Genomic DNA, 19,392 nt, shown 5'->3' on the forward strand with positions numbered 1-19,392 from the left:
TTGCTTCTTCAACTGATGTACTACTTGTAGAACTTTAGTCATTAGTGACTTGTTTTGCTTTTGCTTTTTGTTTTGTTGGAGGTAGTGGAGTTTAAAATCAAGACTTCATGCTTGCTAAGCAAGTGTTGTACTATTTGAGCCATCTCCACAGCCTTACTTCTGAGATTTTAATTATTCATCCAAAGAGATTATTAAATAATTGGAATTGCTTGAAATCATGAGACAGTGGCTATGGAGATTGAACTACCTGAGTGTAAATCCCACTGACTAGCTTTGTGAACTTTGCACAGTTATTTCATTCTCTGAGTCATTGTTCCCATCTTAAACTCTTGGGTTAATAATAACCCATAGAAATGTTTAAAGTGTTAGATAAGTAAATATTTTAATAGAATATGTTTTTAAATAGTGTAATGGCTTATTTATATTATTGATTTAGACTTACCAAACATCTCTCTCTCTCCCTTTCCCTGCCTTGTCTCTGTCTCTGTCTCTGTCTGTCTCTCTGTGTGTCTCCCTCCCTTAACTTTGACATGGTTATGTGATAGTCTTAGAAACTCATAAAATTTCTAAAACATGGGCTGGGAAGTTGGCTCAGTAGTAGAGTGCTTACCTTGCATGCATGAGGCCCTGGGTTTGATTCCTCAGCACCACAAAAGCAGGAAAAAGCCAGAAGTGGCCTTGTGGCTCAAGTGGTAGGGCACTAGCCTTGAGCTGAAGAGCTGAGGGACAGCACCTAGGCCCAGAGTTCAGCCCACACAACAGACAAAAAAAAAAAAAAATATATATATATATATATAATTATTGAAACACTCTATCAGCACCCTTCTAGTACAAGATTTTGCACCAGCATGACAGTTCAACAGTATTTCTGGTTCTGATCAATCTAAAGAATCACTATTTCTGTAACCTCTCTGTATAGTATTTTTACAATAAATATATATATCTATATATAAAATAATCACTATTTCTGAATCCTACCTACTCCTCTCCTTTTTCATGAAGACCAGTGGAAATAAAAGAATGTTCTAACTGACCTCTATGACAGGTATGGGCATTAGCTCTTATAGCTGACTCCCTGATTTAAGAGATGCTCTTTCATGTTGTCCGATTCTCCCCATTCCTCTTACAGATCTCTGCCCTTCAATTTATCCATTTTATCCATTGTTTTATTCACTGTGATGCAATGGTCTTGACCAGTATCTGAAGAATCTGCAATTGTTAGAAGAGTTCTTTTTACTTTCTTGTTAATAAATGCAAGAGGAGAATATGCAATTGTTAGTTTTGGCAAATTCTAAAATTTGGGTAGATATCTAAGGAGGGAACTGTAAGTCCTTGTGTTAAGGTCCTCAGTATCATGTCTGAAAAGCATATTTACACTCCCTTCTCTCCCTCATGTAGATAGACATGCATAGGGCTAGCCTGCTGTGGAAGTCTCTGTGTGGAGGGCCCACCAGTGTCACATGATTGCTCCAGAGTCTAGAGTCTCCTTAAGGCCCAGTGAATGCCATGTGTGCTATGAGATCTTACAGTGACATGGTCATGTGGTCCCTATAACCCTCCTCAGAATCATCTTTTAAAAAAAGAAGAAGAAATTATACTACAAAATATGTCAAATGAAGCCAATCATATTGAAATACAACTATCAAAGTATTTTATTATGAAGTGAACATCTTCATCAATGTACAAAATAACAGGATCATGTAGCAGGTCTAGTAATTACCATTATTCCACTATATTGATGAGTATAATAATAATTGGAAAACTAGGAAAATGAAAGAGCTAGGTGGAGTTGGGAGAGATGGGAGAGAATGGTGAAAAAAGGTGACATTGCTTAAGATGCATTGTATCATAAACTGACATGTTTAACTGAAAACCCTTTGCATAACTACTTAAAGGTAATAAAAATAAATAAAAAATAATTGGAGATAAATAACAGTAAAAAATTATGTGAAAACACACATTTTTACTGATTTTTATTGGTGACAAATTTATAAATATAGCTAGCATAAATATCAGTTACTTTCAACATCTGTAACTGAAAGAATGCACACATCAGAAAAAAAATAAAAATGAATCTTTTTCCCATTCAAGTTTATAGAGCTATCAAAATTCTACTCCCCCAGTCCCTTGGATGTTCATGGTTCACAGCTTAAGAATCCTCCACCCTCAACTCCCAGTGTGTGAACCAAATTCTCTGGTTAGAGATTCCCACCCTCTGGCCTCTCTCATTGCCAAAGTGACAAGAATTCAAGAGTTAATTCCCTGCCAATGACAGGAGGCAAAAGCTGAATATTGAAAACCAAAGTCTAACTTAAGGGCCTTTGTCTTGCTGACAATGGAAGAGACTCACTGTGAAAAGATCATTATGTACCTGTACTGTTTGCTGACTGAGGCTTTGAAGGTTCTGGGACACACCACCAGAATTCATTTCCCCCCGTGCGTGGCAAAGACTGCGATGGAACAGGCAGCTCAGTATTTTCCACCGAGGACCAACACTCCCAATGGACGTGTGTGCCCCAGTCAAGTCCCTCATGCTACCTCACGCCGGAGGCCAGCCTTGAGGCAGAGAAGACTTGGAATTTTCATCCAGGATATGCTGGCCGGGTGTTCCCAGCATACCTTCTGTCTGTTTGTTCTCTGGTGTTTGTTTTTCTATTCCCATCCCTCCTCCTCCTCAGCCTGGCTCCAATTCAGCTCTGAACTGGAACCCCAAAGCATTGAAGCGGACTTCCTCTATGAAGCTCTCCTGAAGCCATCCTAGCTTCTGCTGGGAAAGGGGGGAGGAGGGGGATGTGTAGGGGACAAAAGTCACAGCAGCCAGCTGTGTCACCACCACCTGTCTCCCTCCTCTCTGCTCACACACCAAAGGGTCTCACCTCAGCTGCTGCCAAGCCCTGACAGCTCTGGAAGCCAAAAGGCTTCCTTTGACTCCCGCACAGGTTTCCATGCTGTGCACGGCTGCCAAGCCATGGGGCCAGCTTTAGGAATGTGTTTTTAATATTCATTGTTCACTCTGTCTGTTACCGATGTGTGCACTGCAATTATTGTAATTCTTTGCACATGTGTTGTTATGAAATGGCTGCCTTTTAAGCCATGCCAGGTTATTTTTTTCTTTCTTTCTTTCTTTCTGAAACCCAAATACATTATTTCTACCTATGTTTCAGTTAGTTTGCCACGCTTCTTTATTTTATTTCAAAGATTCAGTCTGGGCGGCAAAGAAAGAGTGGAGTGTGTGCAGAAAGCAAGGCCCGCCTGCTCTCCTCATGGCACAACAGTTGCTTTTGATTTTGGCATATGAGGTTTCTACCTCCTCTCCCTTGTTTTCTTCCTTCCATGTGCACAACCGAGCTGACTTTCAGACATCCACAGCCCACACGTGCCGCTCCTGGAGTAGCCATCTGCACCCAAGGGAAAAGCACACATGTAGCTTGCAAAACACAGACCAGACTTACACACGTGTGCACTGACAGCATGCTGAGGTGGGGAGGGGCAGGATAACACAGATACTCCCGTGTTTCCCACAGGAGAAGAGGAAAAGGAAAAGTCAAAAACTTCCCTTCGTTCCCTTCCTTCCTTCCTTCCTTCCTTCCTTCCTTCCTTCCTTCCTTCCTTCCTTCCTTCCTTCCTTCTTTCCTTCCTTCCATCTTTCCTTCTTATCTTCCTTCCTCCTACCTTTCTTCTCTCCCTCTCTTATTTCCTTCCGTCTTATTTGCTTGCTTGCATTTTGCTTTCTCACTTTTCTTTTTTATCTTTAGTTGGCCTTTTCTTATAAAATAGGACTCTCCAAATCTATGGGGCACAAAAGTGATTAGATTCCTGTATTGATGGATGGTTTTGTGGTTGTTTTAATTTTTTTAATCAAAAAAAAGTAGCAAATATAAAGCTGGAGTTCTAATTTGCCATTACTTTTTATGTTTTGTTGGACAATAGTGAAACCTCAGCAAATTCAGAACAACTACGCTTTACCTTTGAATATTTGATCTAAGATTCCCAGAAGCTAAATTAAGAAAAGAGTGGAGGTGACCACCTGCCAAACACCACCAGCTCTCCCACATGATGCATATTTCCTTTCTGTAAAGATCCTCTGGGCATTTTTTTTTTTTTTGGCTAGGCAGAGAAATCTGACACGGTCACACCCCTGCCTGCTAAGCATTTTACTTTCATTGTTAACTGTATCCATTTGTCACCATGAAACATTATTATTTTAAGGTAGCAGGGAAGCAGGGCTGCTTGCTGCATAATGGTGCTGTAGCTCTCCTTGCCAAGAAGGAATCAAAGAAATGGACATTGGCTAATGTGGGAAATCTCGCCAGAGAGAGAAAAACATGCAGAGAAAGACACAAAGCTGGAGAGGGCAAGGAGGAAAGAGAAATAAACATAGACAGACAGGGGAAAAGATACTGAGAGAGAGAGAGAGGGAGAGAGAGAGAGAGAGAGAGAGAGAGAGAGAGAGAGAGAGACAGACAGACAGACAGACAGACAGACAGACAGACAGACAGACAGACAGACAGACAGAGACAGAGAGAGACAGAGGCTGAGACCTAAGTAGAAAAGCTAGACTTTCCATGAAAAAAGGTTTATGAAAGGATAGTATGGCTGTTGTTGGGGAGCTGGGAGGAGAGCAAACAGACACAACACCTATGGAAGATTTTTAATATAAAGCTGCACATGTTTGTTATGTCTCCAGTGGATAGCAGGGGCAGGGCTAGATACAGACAAAAAGAGATGTGATAAAGCACTCCTGTTATCTTAATGCATAAAGAGTGAATTTGGGCAGCTGTATTGGGGGTATGCCTGAGATTAAGACACACACACCCTCACTTCCCTAAATTCCAAGGTAAAGGCTGTATTCACCTACTCTAGGATAGATGACTCTTGGATGTATGACTCAAAGGAAGCAGGTTTCGCCTTCCCTTAGGTTATGACCTGGTTGGGCAACTAGAAAGTTTGGCCTTGGTGTTGGTCCCACAGGTTGGGGGAATCTGATGCTTTCAAAAGCCAGCAATGGCTCCACGTGTAATTGCTCCAAATGGGACTCAGGACAGCAGGATAGGTGTGAAAACAACTCTAGATTACCTGGGCAGCAGCCTATGTTGGTATCAGGGTTTCATACACACAGAAATGGAAAAGGAGAAGGAAAGAGAGAGGACAAAAAGGGAGAAGTAGAGCGAGAAGAGTGGACAGAGGGAGAGAAAGAGAGAGAGGGAGAGGGAGAATACCAAGGAAGAGGGAGATAAGAGAGGACAAAAGGAGAGGGAGAAGACAGATAGGGAGAGAGAACAGAAGGGAGAGGAAGAGGACAGAGGGAGAGGAAGAGGACAAAGGGAGAGGGAAAAGGAGAGGAAGAGGTCAGAGAGGGAGAGATATTTGAGGAATTGGCCAATGTATTGTAGGGCCTGCCAAGGCCAAAATCTACAGGGCAGCTAGCAGCCTTGAAAATTATGACAGAGGTTCATATTTCAATCTTAAATACTAATGAAGTCCAAAGAATGTCTTCCTTTTTTGTTTTGACAACCTCAGTCTTTCTTTTAAAGCTTTCAACTTACTAGATAAAGCTCACTCCTACTAAAGAGAATGATTGCTTGCTTTATCCAAAGTCTACTGGTTGTAAGAGTAATCATATCTAAGAAAATATGATCATAACATTCTATGGATTTTGTTTTGACCAAATAAATGGGTACCTTAGTTCACACATAGAAGTTAACTGCCAAACAGCCTTATGGGACAACCTGGACAGATAATACTCATCCATTCACTGAGCCAACATAGCAGAGATTCAAAAGAAAAAAGCTAGGCATATCTCTGCAAGGAAGTGTGATAGAAGCTGGGACCATTATCTAGCATAGGTATGACTTTGCTCTTACCCTAAGAAAATACCCTTCAGATTAGGTTTCTGAAAAGAGATTCTGCCAAGAAATGCATCTCCATCCCAAACTCAAACTTTATAATCCAGACTCTCTTCACTTCCTTTAATCTACACTACTACAGGAAAATTCACTCTCCCTCATCTCCAAGTCTATCCTCTGTGTGTCCTCAGGCCTGCTGTTACTGCATTATCATATGCTCAGATGTGACTCCTAAAGGGAGGCAATTCTTCTATATAAGAAAGAAAATACAGAGTTCAGGCCCTACGACCGACAAAAGAAAGAAAGAAAGAAAGAAAATACCACAACAATGCTGCAAATTACTAAAGTGAAAGCCATAGCTTGCTATAACTTAGTGTTGTCAGAGTTAACAAAAACAAGAGAACAAAACAAGTAACACAAAGTCCAATTAAGATTTACATTTCAAAAGGGTGACATTGACTAGGATGCACTATATTCATAAACTACTTTGTTGAATAGCAACTCCTTTGTGCAACTACTTAAAGATAATACAAATATTTTTTAAGATGTACATTTTAGATAAATAGTAGATAAAATTTTGGCATAGCATATACCATACTTGAGCATCCTTAACATTAAGAATTCATGTGTTGTTAATCTAAAACATATTCCTAGTTAATTTTGAATTTCAAATTTATAACAAATATTCTAGTATTTTAGTATGTTAGTATAAATATATCCCATGTGATATTTGCAAAGTACTTATACCAAAAAAATCCTTTGATGATATGGAATTGAAATTTAGCTGGACATTTTGTACTAAATTTGACAAGTCTTCAAAGTAACCTAAATTATAATGATACCCCTGACACGCATGCAGTATCTTTTCTAATTTTATTTTACTGTAAAGTGATGTGCAGAGGAGTTACAGTTACATGTGAAGGTAGTGAGTACATTTCTTGTTGAATAGTGCTACCCCTTCCCTCATTTCTTCCACTTTCCCTCCCCCCCTGACTCCCCAACCCCCCATGTTGTAAAGTTCATTTCCAACATAGTGTCTCCTATCACTGTTGCATTAGTTCATCCCTTGTCTTTTGTCTCACCATTTTGTTTTACACCTTCCCTTCCCCAACTCAGATAAACATATATACAAGACACAGAGTGACAAAATCAAAAACAGTGACAACAGGGGATAACCCAAGGGAAAAAAAGAAGAAAAATGAAATAACTTCACACAGTACATTTTTTTAAAACCTCTTATTTCTATATCTTGACGTTCATCTTAATTAGTATTAATTTATATGGTCATATGCACATAGTTATTGAGATATTGTGATCCTCTGCTAGGACTATCCTAGACATTAATTATTACAAATGAGGGAAACCATGGAGCCTGTGTTTCTTTGGGTCTGGCTTACTTCACTTTCTATGATTTTTTCCAAGTCTTTTGATTTTCTTATGAATGGGGCGATGCCATTCTTTCTGATGGAAGCACAGAATTCCTTTGTGTACATATGCTACATTTTCTTGATCCATTCATCTACTGAGGAGCAAGTGGGTTGGTTCCATACCTTAGCTCTGGTAAATAATGCTCATGCAGTATTGTCTCAGAACATATGAAGTCTAATTTTTCTATCTAGTAGCAAACATTTTTCCATAAACAAGTCTTTGGAGCTTACTCCCTCTGCAGTAAAACCTTATTACCACCTTCCTCCCAACACTAGTTGCTCCAGCTTCATTTTTCTTCTTAAGTGATGGGAGGAATAAGGAATATCCAGTTAATTCTGTTCAGGAGGACACATTTCAGAGAAGTGATCATTGATAACCTCCGTCATTGGGCTCCAGACACCATAGCCATTCTCACTTCTCTCTTCCTTTGTTCCACACTCCAGGGCTCTAGTCACAATGCCTTTTTGCGTCCTCTCTTTTATCACAGCCATATTCCTAATCCAGATTCATTATTTTTTACTTAGGCGACAACACAGGTTGTGAATTTTTCTTGCCTGTAGCATTTCTCTTCTATAGTCTATTTGTCACATGTTGAAGTTAAGTAACATTATCCAAAATTTCAGACCCAGAAGTACCTCATCTCCACAATGTCTGATGTCTTAATCCACTTTCTGTCACAATAACAGAATATCTGAGGGAGTCTTCAAATGATAAGCAATTATTTAGGTCATAGTTACTGTAGATCAAACTCCAAGATTGTGGTGGGGCTGAATCTGGTGAGGGCCTCCTTCATGCATCAAAACAGAGAGAGAGCAAGTATATGCACCCAGGTTTCTCTTCCCTTATTTTCCCTTTTAGAAAATAAAGCCACTAATGCCATCATGGAGGCCCCTGATCCTATCTAACTCTACCTTCCAGAGGGCATGCTTTCAAATACCATCCATATAAAATTTGTGGACTGTTTCCAGCCATGACCTTTTAGAGAACACATTCAAATCATAGTACCAGTCAAAGAAGTCAGCTGTTTTGATCTACATCAAGTCCAACTATCAAAGCCATTCATTAAGTTCAAGCAACTACCTTTAAGCAAGTGCCTCTAACTTTTGTTAACCAGAAAATACATTGTTTAGGCTCAGAGAGCCACACAAGTCTGTCACAATTGTTCATTCTGCCTTTGCAGAACAAAAGCAGTCATGTACAGTGGACGACACATCTGTGAACTGGCATGGCTGTGTTCTAGCACAGCTTCATTTATCATACCAGGTACAGTGTGGATGGATTTAACTCAAAAGCTGTAGGTGGCTAATCAAACTATTCTTTAGAACTTACTTTCTCTATAAAGCACTCCATGACAGTGAATTTGGAGTGACTTTTCTCACCCTACATCTTATGCCATTTTTGTGAAAATGCTCACAATCTTCCACGTATGGGATCCTTGTTATATCTCTGTTAGCACTTTTGGCTTTCCTCACAGGAGCTTCTGCTGTCCTTTACACAAGGTAGGAACAATAGCAACATATGGATGGGAAGAATGAGTCTACAGAAGGGGCAGAGGCCTGATCAGCTACAGCTTCCTGTTTCTCCTCCATTGGCCAACACCAATGGCTTCTGGAGAAACCTAACGTCCAGGCCTGTCAGCCATCATTTAAAACACACAGAAGTCCACCCATCAAAAATAAATTAGCTGAGCATTCAATTCCCCAGCCAGGAAAGTTGGTATAGCAAATGGATTTGGGGTGAAACCATTTTCCTTTTTGAAACACACCCAAGTTTTAAAATAAATAGTTTCATCTGATCTGAACTGCCAACACATTCTTGCAAAATCCTTCCCCTAGGAGAACCTCATTACCTGCTTCAGCTCAAAAGCCACATGGCTCTGAGCTTTACTTAGCAAGGCCAGAAACAGCTAGAAACAGCTAAGCCCTGTGTACCTCAGAGGATGGATTTCAGAGCTGGGAAGAATGGATTGAGAAAAATGTAACAACACAACATTTCTCAAAAATAAGTAACATTTACACATTGCTTGTAAATTAAAAGCAAATCTATTTCTCACTCAATAGTATTTTTGTGTGTGATCATTTTTCTTTTTCTTTGTGGATATGCTGGGTTCTTTGTTTCTCATTTGTATTTTTTAATACAACACTTGATTTTTAACTCTGACCATTTTAAGTATATATCATGTCTTAACCCATGTAGATTTTTCAAGAGAAGAATACACATTTCTCTTTTCTTGCATACATGCTAGAGCATTGCAATATCAGGACTACAAAAAAATTCTCAGTAAGTATGCTATAAATGAGTATATGAAACATAACCTGTAGCGTCCTTGGTGAAGAAGCTAATTTACTTAAGCTAATTTTTAAAAAATTCTTCTATCTGAAAGTACTATCCTATGGGTTGGGTGGGTTTGGATGGAATGTTGAAAAGGAAGACATTGATCAACATGCACTGTATTTATAAGCTGCTTCAGTAAATGGCAACTCCTTTGTACAACTACTTAAAGATAATAAAAGTATTTTTAAGAAATGAGACCAAAAATAAAAACACAATCCTCTTTCTTTTTCACCACCAATTATTCCTCTATTTTAAGTCTCTGCAGTTTTCCTAACAGTAAAAAGGAAGTGTCAAACTTTTGCTTACAGCTATGTTTTCTATGACTTAAAGATTCTTTTGATGGTGAGATACAGCATAATGGCTCCCTAATATTGATGAACTATAAAACTTTCGTTACATGCTGCTCTACAGAAGAGCACCTACAGAATGTCACCTAGGGCCATTCTAGGGTAGTTCCTAGGGACTAGGTAAGAGTAAGCTGGAGCGTCTTGAGGCAAGTAGGGTGGGGTTAGTGAGGTGTCCTAAGCACCCAATGAATGAAGTAATTTGAATAATTTTCATGACTGCAGGCCTAAGCTGCTCTTAGTTTTCTGATATCTAGCCTTGGGGTGATTGGAGCTGGTGCACAGGGACCCAGAAAGTGAGAGTCTGATAAGGAAAGGCCTTGAGGGTATGGACTTAATTAACTACTCAAAAGAAAATTGGAACTGACCAACCAACAGCTTGGACCATAAAAACTGGGTCAAGACAATTCTAATTTTTAAAAATACCACTATATTACAAACTCTAATGGAAATCATTGACCAAACTTTCACCTAAAATAATGTACACTTCATGAAAGCAAGGCTCTGATTGTGTTGCTCCTATTTTTGTGCCCTAATGACTATTATGTAGAAGGCACTCCCCACATTTCCTGAGCAAATTGAGTAAATACAGACTCAGGTATAAGGCAGAGTGGAATGATAGCCCACTGAGACTGTTGACCTGAGTTGTGTATTTTGAGTGAGTTCTATGGCCTACACTGCAAGAAAAAAAGCAGTATAATAAATCTATTCAGCAAATAAAATGTAAATAGGGCCCATATTTCTCTATTAAGAGATTATATCCATAACCTGCATGATTTTCATTTTATTCAAATAACAAACACAGCTAAAATGGATGTGTGTTTATTGTGTTGATCAAATCCAAGAGCAAAATAACATTTGGGATAAGAGACATGGAATAAGAAAAATAAATACTGGCTAATGCCAGCTAAATTCCAATAGGTCTTCTGTGAAACAGAAAATAACAAAGTCACAAACATTAAGAATAAATGGAAGGCAAAACATGTGCCTCCTTATCAGAAGTTCACGGGCTGTGGGAAAAGTGAAACTCACTGATTTTATAAGATTATATGGCACTAGTAGCACTGGAGGGGTTATAGCCTGTTGGTAGAAAAGAATAGAAGGAAAATATAATTTAGATTAGTATTCACAAAATATGTAAGAGCTGGGAACCAAATCAGCAAGTTAGAAATGACATTAACAACTAGAATTTCATTTTCTGCAAGTCTTTGCAAAATGTAGTAGTTACTTCTATTGAGTGAACATCTAATTAGGACATCAAGTAATACTGAATATCAGCATTTAACTGCTTAGCTGGACCTGTCAAACAGAGGCAACATCTACAGTCAGCATTCCAGAAAGAATCGAGTGTGATAGGCAGATCTTTGCACAGTGACTTATTCAGCAGTCTGAGATAACAGATCTAGCTCTTTTTTTCTTCTATAAACTTTCTTGCAGGAACTCATAAATCTGGGACCTTCATGGGGAAATTGTTCACTAACATTTTCAGTGATGCAAAGTCACTTTGTGATGACCTTCAAGAAGCTACTTTTACCTTTTCATTGCTTAGGCTTCCTGTTGATCATGCACACCTGCAGATGTGTGCATATCACTCCATACAGTATACATTTTCATTTACCTCGTGAAAATTTAATCGAGGTAAATGAAAATGTATACTGTATGTAATGATACTGCACAGAGAGTTGTCTTCCATTAACATCATCCATTTTAGATTTCATATTTCCTTTTAGATACGTAAAAAGTGAATACATAGCTGTTCGTGTGTTGACTCTGCTAGCAGAAGAACTATATAAACAGATAAGTAAGGCCAGTGTTTTAAACCAGTGCCCTAGATACATCAAAGATAAAATTTAATTCCAGTTAAAATTTGTTTCCTTTTTCATAAAATCAAAATATGTCTTTTAAACAAGGCATGATAATACATAACTATAATCCCAGGATGTAGAGATGAGAAGATAAGATGGGAGATTTGTGAATTTTAGGCTAATCTGGGCAAAATAGTAGTGAGGATCTGTCTCAATATCAAAGACAAAATTCACAGGTCTGAGGGCATAGCTCAAATAGTAGAGCACTTGCCTAGGTCTGGGTTCAATCTTTTGTAAAATTCAAACAAACATTATATAATAAATGTATTATTATATATTCTCTATGTTAGAGTGAAATATCTGATCTTATTATTTTTATAGGCTCATAGAAATTCAACTTTATAGGTAAAATTATTTGTTATGTGGTATATAGATGCAAATTTTACCAGCGTGGGATAGAGTTGTGATAAAAGCTAAACATTCTTAGTAAACTCAGAAACCTTCACAGAAGAGAGGTGCTTGAAATATATATATATATATATATATATATATATATATACATATACATATTCACACACCACACATACACATATATATACACATATATATGTATATGTAGGCTACAAACTATATGTGTGTGAATAATTCCATCCTACAACTGTACACAAATGTACAAACCAAAATATGGTATTTTCAGGAAAGAATCAAATGGTGTATATCTTTAGAAAATTGAACTCACAGTCCAACAAAATAAATACCAGGAAGCTGGCTTTTGAAAGGTGTGGAAGGGGCTCAAAGGGCAGGGGGTTGATGAATGAAGACGAGAATCGGGGAGAATATACCATAACATTCAATATATATCTTATGAAACTCAGACAATTGGAGGGGAGAGTTGGGTTGGGAGGGATGGAGGAGAATTATTAAAGGGGTGATATCAATCAAGATTCATTATACTTATAAACTGATTTGCTAAATGGTACCTATTATATAACTACTTAAAGATAGTAAAATTCATTTAAAAAAGAATTCCATCATAAAAAGCTGCTATATTTTGCTAATCAAAATAAGAAATGTATAGTATATATATATACATACATATATATGTATGCATGTATATCTTCACAAAGTTAGAATAACCAAACTACAAAAATATTTTTGGAGAAGTTGGTATTAACTTTATTATGTAAATATATACTTTCTTTGCTCCCCACCAACCATCCAGGCATGCCTCCAAAATTTATAAGATCCATAGCAAGAATACAAATGGAAGCCCACATACTGTAAATCTTAACAAAAATCTCTTACTAAGATTTAGATCTAATCTCTTACCAAGATTTAGATCTAAGGGTGACACTGGCGTGATCCATGACAGTTTTAAAATGTTTGAGTTTTTAAAGACCTACTTTGAAAGTGAACGTAAGTGCCTAAAATGACTGCCCACATCCCAACACACAAAAAGAAACTGCCATATTGCTGAAAATGGGTGAAGTAGTATTACCACATTAGAAAAGGAAATCAGTGTAACCCTCCAGCTTCACAAGCATGTGACCAGTGCTGTCACACAAGGGCCCCCCACAGAGAGGGGCATCACATTTGGTTTCATGTATCCCTATCTTTAGAGGTGTGGCTCAAAAATAAGAATGCTTGACTAAAATAATTTGAGCAAGAAACCTAATTTTTTTTTTTGCTTTGGTCCCTGAAAATGAGATAGTCAATCCTGTTCCTAAGGTTTTTTTACTTGCTAAGAGGATTTCCCATGAGGCTTGTAGCCATTTTCTCTCTGAGAAGTCAATAGAGCCAGAATCACACTTTCAACTTTTTCATTTCCACCTCTAAGCCTGGACAAAAACATAAGGGCAGAGGGAAAATGGTTTTTAAAGGGCACTGGAGTATTTGAAAACCTTGACAAAGGTTCCATTAGCCAGTTCAGCTTGGTCCTTGTCATTCTGGAATTGCCTCACTCACTTCCTGCCTAATCCCTGGGTCATTTCTCCCATCCCAATACTATCTCTTTCAATTGTGGACGTCTGCTTTTTGTTGCTGAAATACTTTTAATTTTCCAATACATTTTAGATTAAAGTTTAGGGGTAATATAATTATTAAAGCATTATTCTAGTCAGAGATAAGAAGCTCTCCAGCATATCACTAGTCATCTAGGAGAAGTCCATTTTGCAAGAAATAAAGAGAAAAGAGATTTGTAAAGGGCAAGAGCTGACCTTAGCAGATTCTTACAGCAAGGACAGAGCCTATGTTTGGCAAGGGAATGTGAAGTTAAATCTCCCTCAGTAGATCTCCCACTGACTAAGTCTGCCTTCTCCCACTATACCCAGATCTCTATACTTCAAACCTTGACTTGGGGTTTCTTAATTCGGTGTTATCTTACTCCATGTATGTTGCTATAGCAAACTGCAACAAACCAATAGCTCATAAACAACAGAAATTTATTTTTCATAGTTCTGGAGGTCGAAAAGTCCAATATGCAGGTACCAAAGGATTTGTCATCCAGTGAGGGCCAATTTTATGGCTCATAAATGATGATTTCACATTGTATCCTCAAGAACTGGAAGAGCCTCTGTCTTGAGCCTCTTTTACAAGGGAATCAATCCCATTCATAAAGACTCTGCCCTTATGACCTAATCTCTACTCTCAAAATCTCACTTCTGAATTACATAATTACTAAGTTTAAATATATGAATGGGGGGCAAGAGGGAGAGAAACATCCAGACCACAAAAAGTATTCTTCCTATTTTCTTCCCCAAATCCCTCATCAATTAAAAAGGCCAACAGCCCAAGTTCTTCCAGGAGTGGACAGCACCCGTCAGGGGTGGGGAACCTCAGGCCTGAGCACCACACGGTGCTGAGCAATCATTTGGGCTACAATGGGACAGACACACTGCTCTTGTACAGGCTGCCCAAAGACTACTTGCCTATATTTGTGACTAGCTATGGCCCATAACCATGTTAAAAATATCCAAATGACGAGGCTGGGAAGTTGGCTCAGTGGTAGAGCACTTGCCTTGCATGCATGAGACCCTGGGTTCGACTCCTCAGCACCACATAAACAAAAAGATAAAAGCCGGAAGTGGCGCTATGGCTCAAGTGGTAGAGCGCTAGCCTTGAGCTGAAGAGCTGAGGGACAGCACCCAGGCCCAGAGTTCAAGTCCCACGACTGGACCCCCCACCCCCAAAAATCCAAATGATCCTTGGCAGAAAAAAAATGTTCCTAACCCTGCAAGGGTTACCTGCAGGCTAATCAGCTCAGCCCCGCAGACATACAAGTGTGTCCTCGCACTCTTGGTCAGATTCCAGTGTAGTTCTTTAAGGTAAATCATGTAGATAGACCCCAGTAACCAACTTAAAATACAAAAACCCAAGAATCCAGCTCTCCTCACCACGTCAGTGTTTATATCTGTAGGCTCCCTAACAAGTTATTCTAAAAGGACCATAGAGACACAGAGGCACAGAATTGACAGGAAGTTTCTGCAATGCTCTGAAAACGACCAACTCACCCTCCTTCTTGAACTTCCATGAGGTTTATACATAGTACACTCTTTTACTTCTCTAAGATGTGGGTTTCCAGTTCCTTTACTGGATTTGGTTCTAGGAATGAGTGATATTTTGGAAAAGAATAAATAACGAATATGATATGAAAATAATCCAGAAGGGGCTTTGTCTTTGGATTTAGGAGAAGGCAGGATAGATGCAAGATATTGGAGACCCCCTATTCGCCAAAGAGAAATACTTCCGTGAACCCATCATACCACTGCTGAACAGCTGAGTGTTACTTCCTTATTAACAAGGCCTCTTTGGCTCAAGAAAAAAATGGAATCAAAACATTTGGCTTGGAATTCCTCATGGCCAGATATATTAGTTACCTTAAATAAGTAATTGTAACTTCTTGGTTCTCCATTTCATATTCTATAAGCCTAAAATGACTTTCCTTGGTTCTTTTGTAATATTTACATGATATATATATATATATATACATATATATACATATACATATATATGCTTCACATTATTCCTTTCCTGCCCCTCAACTCAAATGTTGGCTTACATAGAATTGAAGGGCATGTTCCAGGAGAGTGTTGCATTAAAAAAAAACAACAGTAGATGTGATGCCATACATTGAGAAGCCAGTGTGTGCCAAGCCCTGTGCTGGTGCCATCTACCTGTCAGTGAGATGGAAATCTTTGTTTTCATTAAAGTCCCTTTTGTGGCAAATACCAATGATTAATGTTTCTTGGGTGTTTGTTGAAACTCTACAACAAGATGCACTAGTTAGTGTTTGTTCTCCAGAGAAACTGAATTAATATATATATATGCATATAGATGCATATATGTATGTATCTATGCATGTATATATTATTACGTATGTTTGTGGAGATGGGGAGAGAGAAGAAGAGGAAGAAAAATGAAGAGGAAGAGAGAAGAAGAAGAAGACGACGAAGATGACGACGAAGACGACAACGAAGACGACGACGACGACGACGACGACGACGACGACGACGACGACGAAGAAGAAGAAGAAGAAGAAGAAGAAGAAGAAGAAGAAGAAGAAGAAGAAGAAGAAGAAGAAGAAGAAGAAGAAGAAGAAGAAGAAGAAGAAGAAGAAGAAGAAGAACAAGAACAAGAACAAGAAGAACAAGAAGAACAAGAACAAGAAGAACAAGAACAAGAACAAGAAGAACAAGAAGAAGAAGAAGAAGAAGAAGAAGAAGAAGAAGAAGAAGAAGAAGAAGAACAAGAAGAAGAAGAACAAGAAGAAGAAGAACAAGAAGAAGAAGAAGAAGAGGAACAAGAAGAACAAGAAGAAGAGGAACAAGAAGAAGAACAAGAAGAACAAGAACAAGAACAAGAAGAACAAGAAGAAGGAAGAAGAAGATGAGGAGGAGCAGGAGGAGAGGAGGAGGGGAAGGAGAGGAGAAGGAAGGAAGGAGGAAGGGAGGTAGAAAGGAGGGAGCAGGAGAAGGAGGAGTAAAGGTAGGAAGACAGAGAAGGAAGGAGAATGACAGGAAAGAAGGGAAAGAGGCAGAGAACAGAGAGAGACAGAGACTTCCTATAAGGTATTGGCTCTCATGATTAGGCTGAAAAGTTCTATGATCTGTTCTCTGCAAGCTGGAGACCCAAGAAAGTTGGTGGTATAATTCAAAAGCCTAAAAACTGGAAAATGATTACATAGATTTTAATTCAAGCCTTGGGGCCTGAGGAACAGGAGCACAGAAGGCAAGAGAATATGGATATCCCAGTTCAAGGTGTCAGAGAGAGCAAATCCAATTTTCCTCCTATTTTGCATTCTATTCATGTTTTCAAATCGACTGGATGGTGCACACTCACATTGAGAAAGGCCACCTGCTTTACTCTGCTTACCAGTTCAAATGCTAATGTCTTCCTGAAATATCCTAAGAGATCCACCCTGAGATAAAATTTAATCAAATATGTGGGCATTCTGTGGCCCAATTAAGGTGACACATAAAATTGACAGGAAATTTTATGCATTTTTCAAATGAGGAAACTGTGATTCCAAAGGGAAAACTGTGATTTTGAAAGAGTAAGTAATCTGTGTGTACCTCACAAGCTATGAATATCACCACTAGAGTCAGAGACCTTGGATTTAATCCCAGCCTTAGAGAAGTTACCAAGTCTCTCTAAGCCTCAGTTTCCTCATGCATAAATGAGAATAACAAGAGTATTGAATTACCCAAGAGTTCTGTGAGGAAACAGATGGCACATTCAAGCAGGGAAATTGAGGATTATTTACAGAATTCTGGGCAGGATTAAGGGAAAATTTGAAAAATGGTGAAGTAAAAGGAAGTAGGAATGGGAGGGAAAGGGCTGGCAACACTGGAGATCCCTGACCAACTAGAGCCTCAATAGCAAAGGAAAGGAGGCCTATAGGGACCCACTGAGAGCTGAGATGCAGCTCCCTGCAGTAGCTGTAGACGTAGTATAGGCTATTGAACAGGAGCTCTAACTTCTGGTCAATTGACCATGGTCAGCCATGGTCAATTCAAAGCCTAATAGGGGAACTGCTACAAGAATCAATACCCTAACTGCACTCTCTTCCTCCAGCCAACACCTCCCATTTGCTGAACCCATAGGGAAACTGATGAATAAAGAAGCCAAATGATGAGTACGCAATTCATGGCCACTGACAGGGTGGATGAGAGTACAGGAGGGACAGACAGAATATCCAGCATAGGGGCTCTATTGGCACTCTCAAGAGAAACAGAATCAACAACAAAACATATTCACAGAGAGAGAGAGAGAGAGAGAGAGAGAGAGAGAGAGAGAGAGAGAGAGAGAGAGAGAGAATCTAGATATATTTCCTGATCTATTTAGCAATACCGTGATCTATAGTTATGCCCTCTACAGCTTTCTCATTAGGTTCCCAAGATCATGGATCCTCAGGTTCCCAAGATCATGGATCCTCACCCCTGACACAGCTGTTCCTTTGTGCATAGGGAAGATCTAACGTGAAGGAAAGAGGACAACCTGTGGAACTACTGACCTTCTGCTTGCCCTCTAATTCTGCCCATGTACCAAGAGAAGCATCATGGAGTCTGCCTGATCCCAGAGTTACAAGTGGGGCCAGCAGCATCTAGTTAGTGCCCCGCCCCTGGGAGGGACACTGGTTTCCTGTGCTCTAGCATCTCCACTTTCTATCATGTCTTCACTCCAAATTCTCTCATATTCACAGTCAATGCAAACATGGACCTCTTCCTAAAGAATTTCATGTCTCTCTAAACTTCTTTCTCCTTCTTTAGGATTTTTTGTTGTTGTATTTTCTCATCTTTTTTTATAATTAGGCTTAGACTTTGGTTTAATATTTGGAATAGAGTATGAAATTGCTTGAGCCTTGTAACATTTGCCTTCAGATTTTTCCTTTCTTGTAGTTAGTTCAAACTTTCTAAGCTTGAAGCTGAAAATTTGTATCTTTGATCCAGTGATATATGGGAGCCAGTTTATACTACCTCGTGAGAGTCAATTATCAGCATCTTTTCCTAACTCCACATTCAACAGTAGCTCTGATAATTTGAGTTCAGCCATAATAAATCTACAATTACTGTCCCAAAGAAGGGATGAGCTGCAGATTATAACTCCATTGTTTAAATACTATTTAATATCAGAAATTCCAGTCAAGCAAAATCCTGTAGGGTAAACACTACAGAAACCAGTAAACATCACAAATCAGAGCTCTTCTTTTGAGGAGCTATTTACTAAACATTTACAACACAGCAGTTCCTTGGTTCCAGGCTCTGAATTGTTAAATCTCTGCAAGGGTTCATAGCAGACTTCTATGTCACACCCCTGATGTATCTAGTAATGGAAATAGTGAGAAAAAGAAAAGAACTTAGAGCCTGTAAATGCCTGGAGTAGTTGTTATTCAAAGGATACTCCACACAGGAGCAACCATCCTGTGTTCCCCATCTCCGCTCCGTTTCAATCTCCTACTACCCTCTAATTGCAACCCGAGGCAAAGTTTCCTTTTTAAGATAAAAATTATTACTAAAAAAATTAATTAGTCTAGCACCTGAGACTGATATAAGGCCATGATAATTTTTTTATTTTTTTATATTAGAAATACTGATGAGTTTCCTTACTGGAGTATCACAAGGGATTCTGATTTTGTTA

At 38.8% G+C, this 19,392-nt stretch overlaps 1 protein-coding gene across 4 annotated transcripts in view; it reads right to left on the reverse strand.

The window, feature by feature from the left end:
• Positions 1-984: 984 nt before the first annotated feature.
• Mterf1 (mitochondrial transcription termination factor 1) overlaps positions 985-19,392 on the reverse strand; it is a 219,588-nt gene continuing 201,180 nt past the window's right edge. For 3 of the 4 annotated variants that reach the window (XR_011366920.1, XR_011366919.1, XR_011366915.1), the window contains one exon: positions 3,179-3,398. The gene's annotated coding sequence lies outside the window, so the exon portion shown is untranslated. Of the gene's footprint in view, positions 1,210-3,178; positions 3,399-19,392 lie in introns of those variants that run through there. The other variant, XR_011366918.1, reaches the window with a different exon arrangement.

Source organism: Dipodomys merriami, unplaced genomic scaffold, assembly GCF_024711535.1.
Source record: "Dipodomys merriami isolate MVZ:Mamm:240054 unplaced genomic scaffold, mDipMer1.0.p SCAF_5, whole genome shotgun sequence".
NCBI classification, from domain to species: domain Eukaryota; kingdom Metazoa; phylum Chordata; class Mammalia; order Rodentia; family Heteromyidae; genus Dipodomys; species Dipodomys merriami.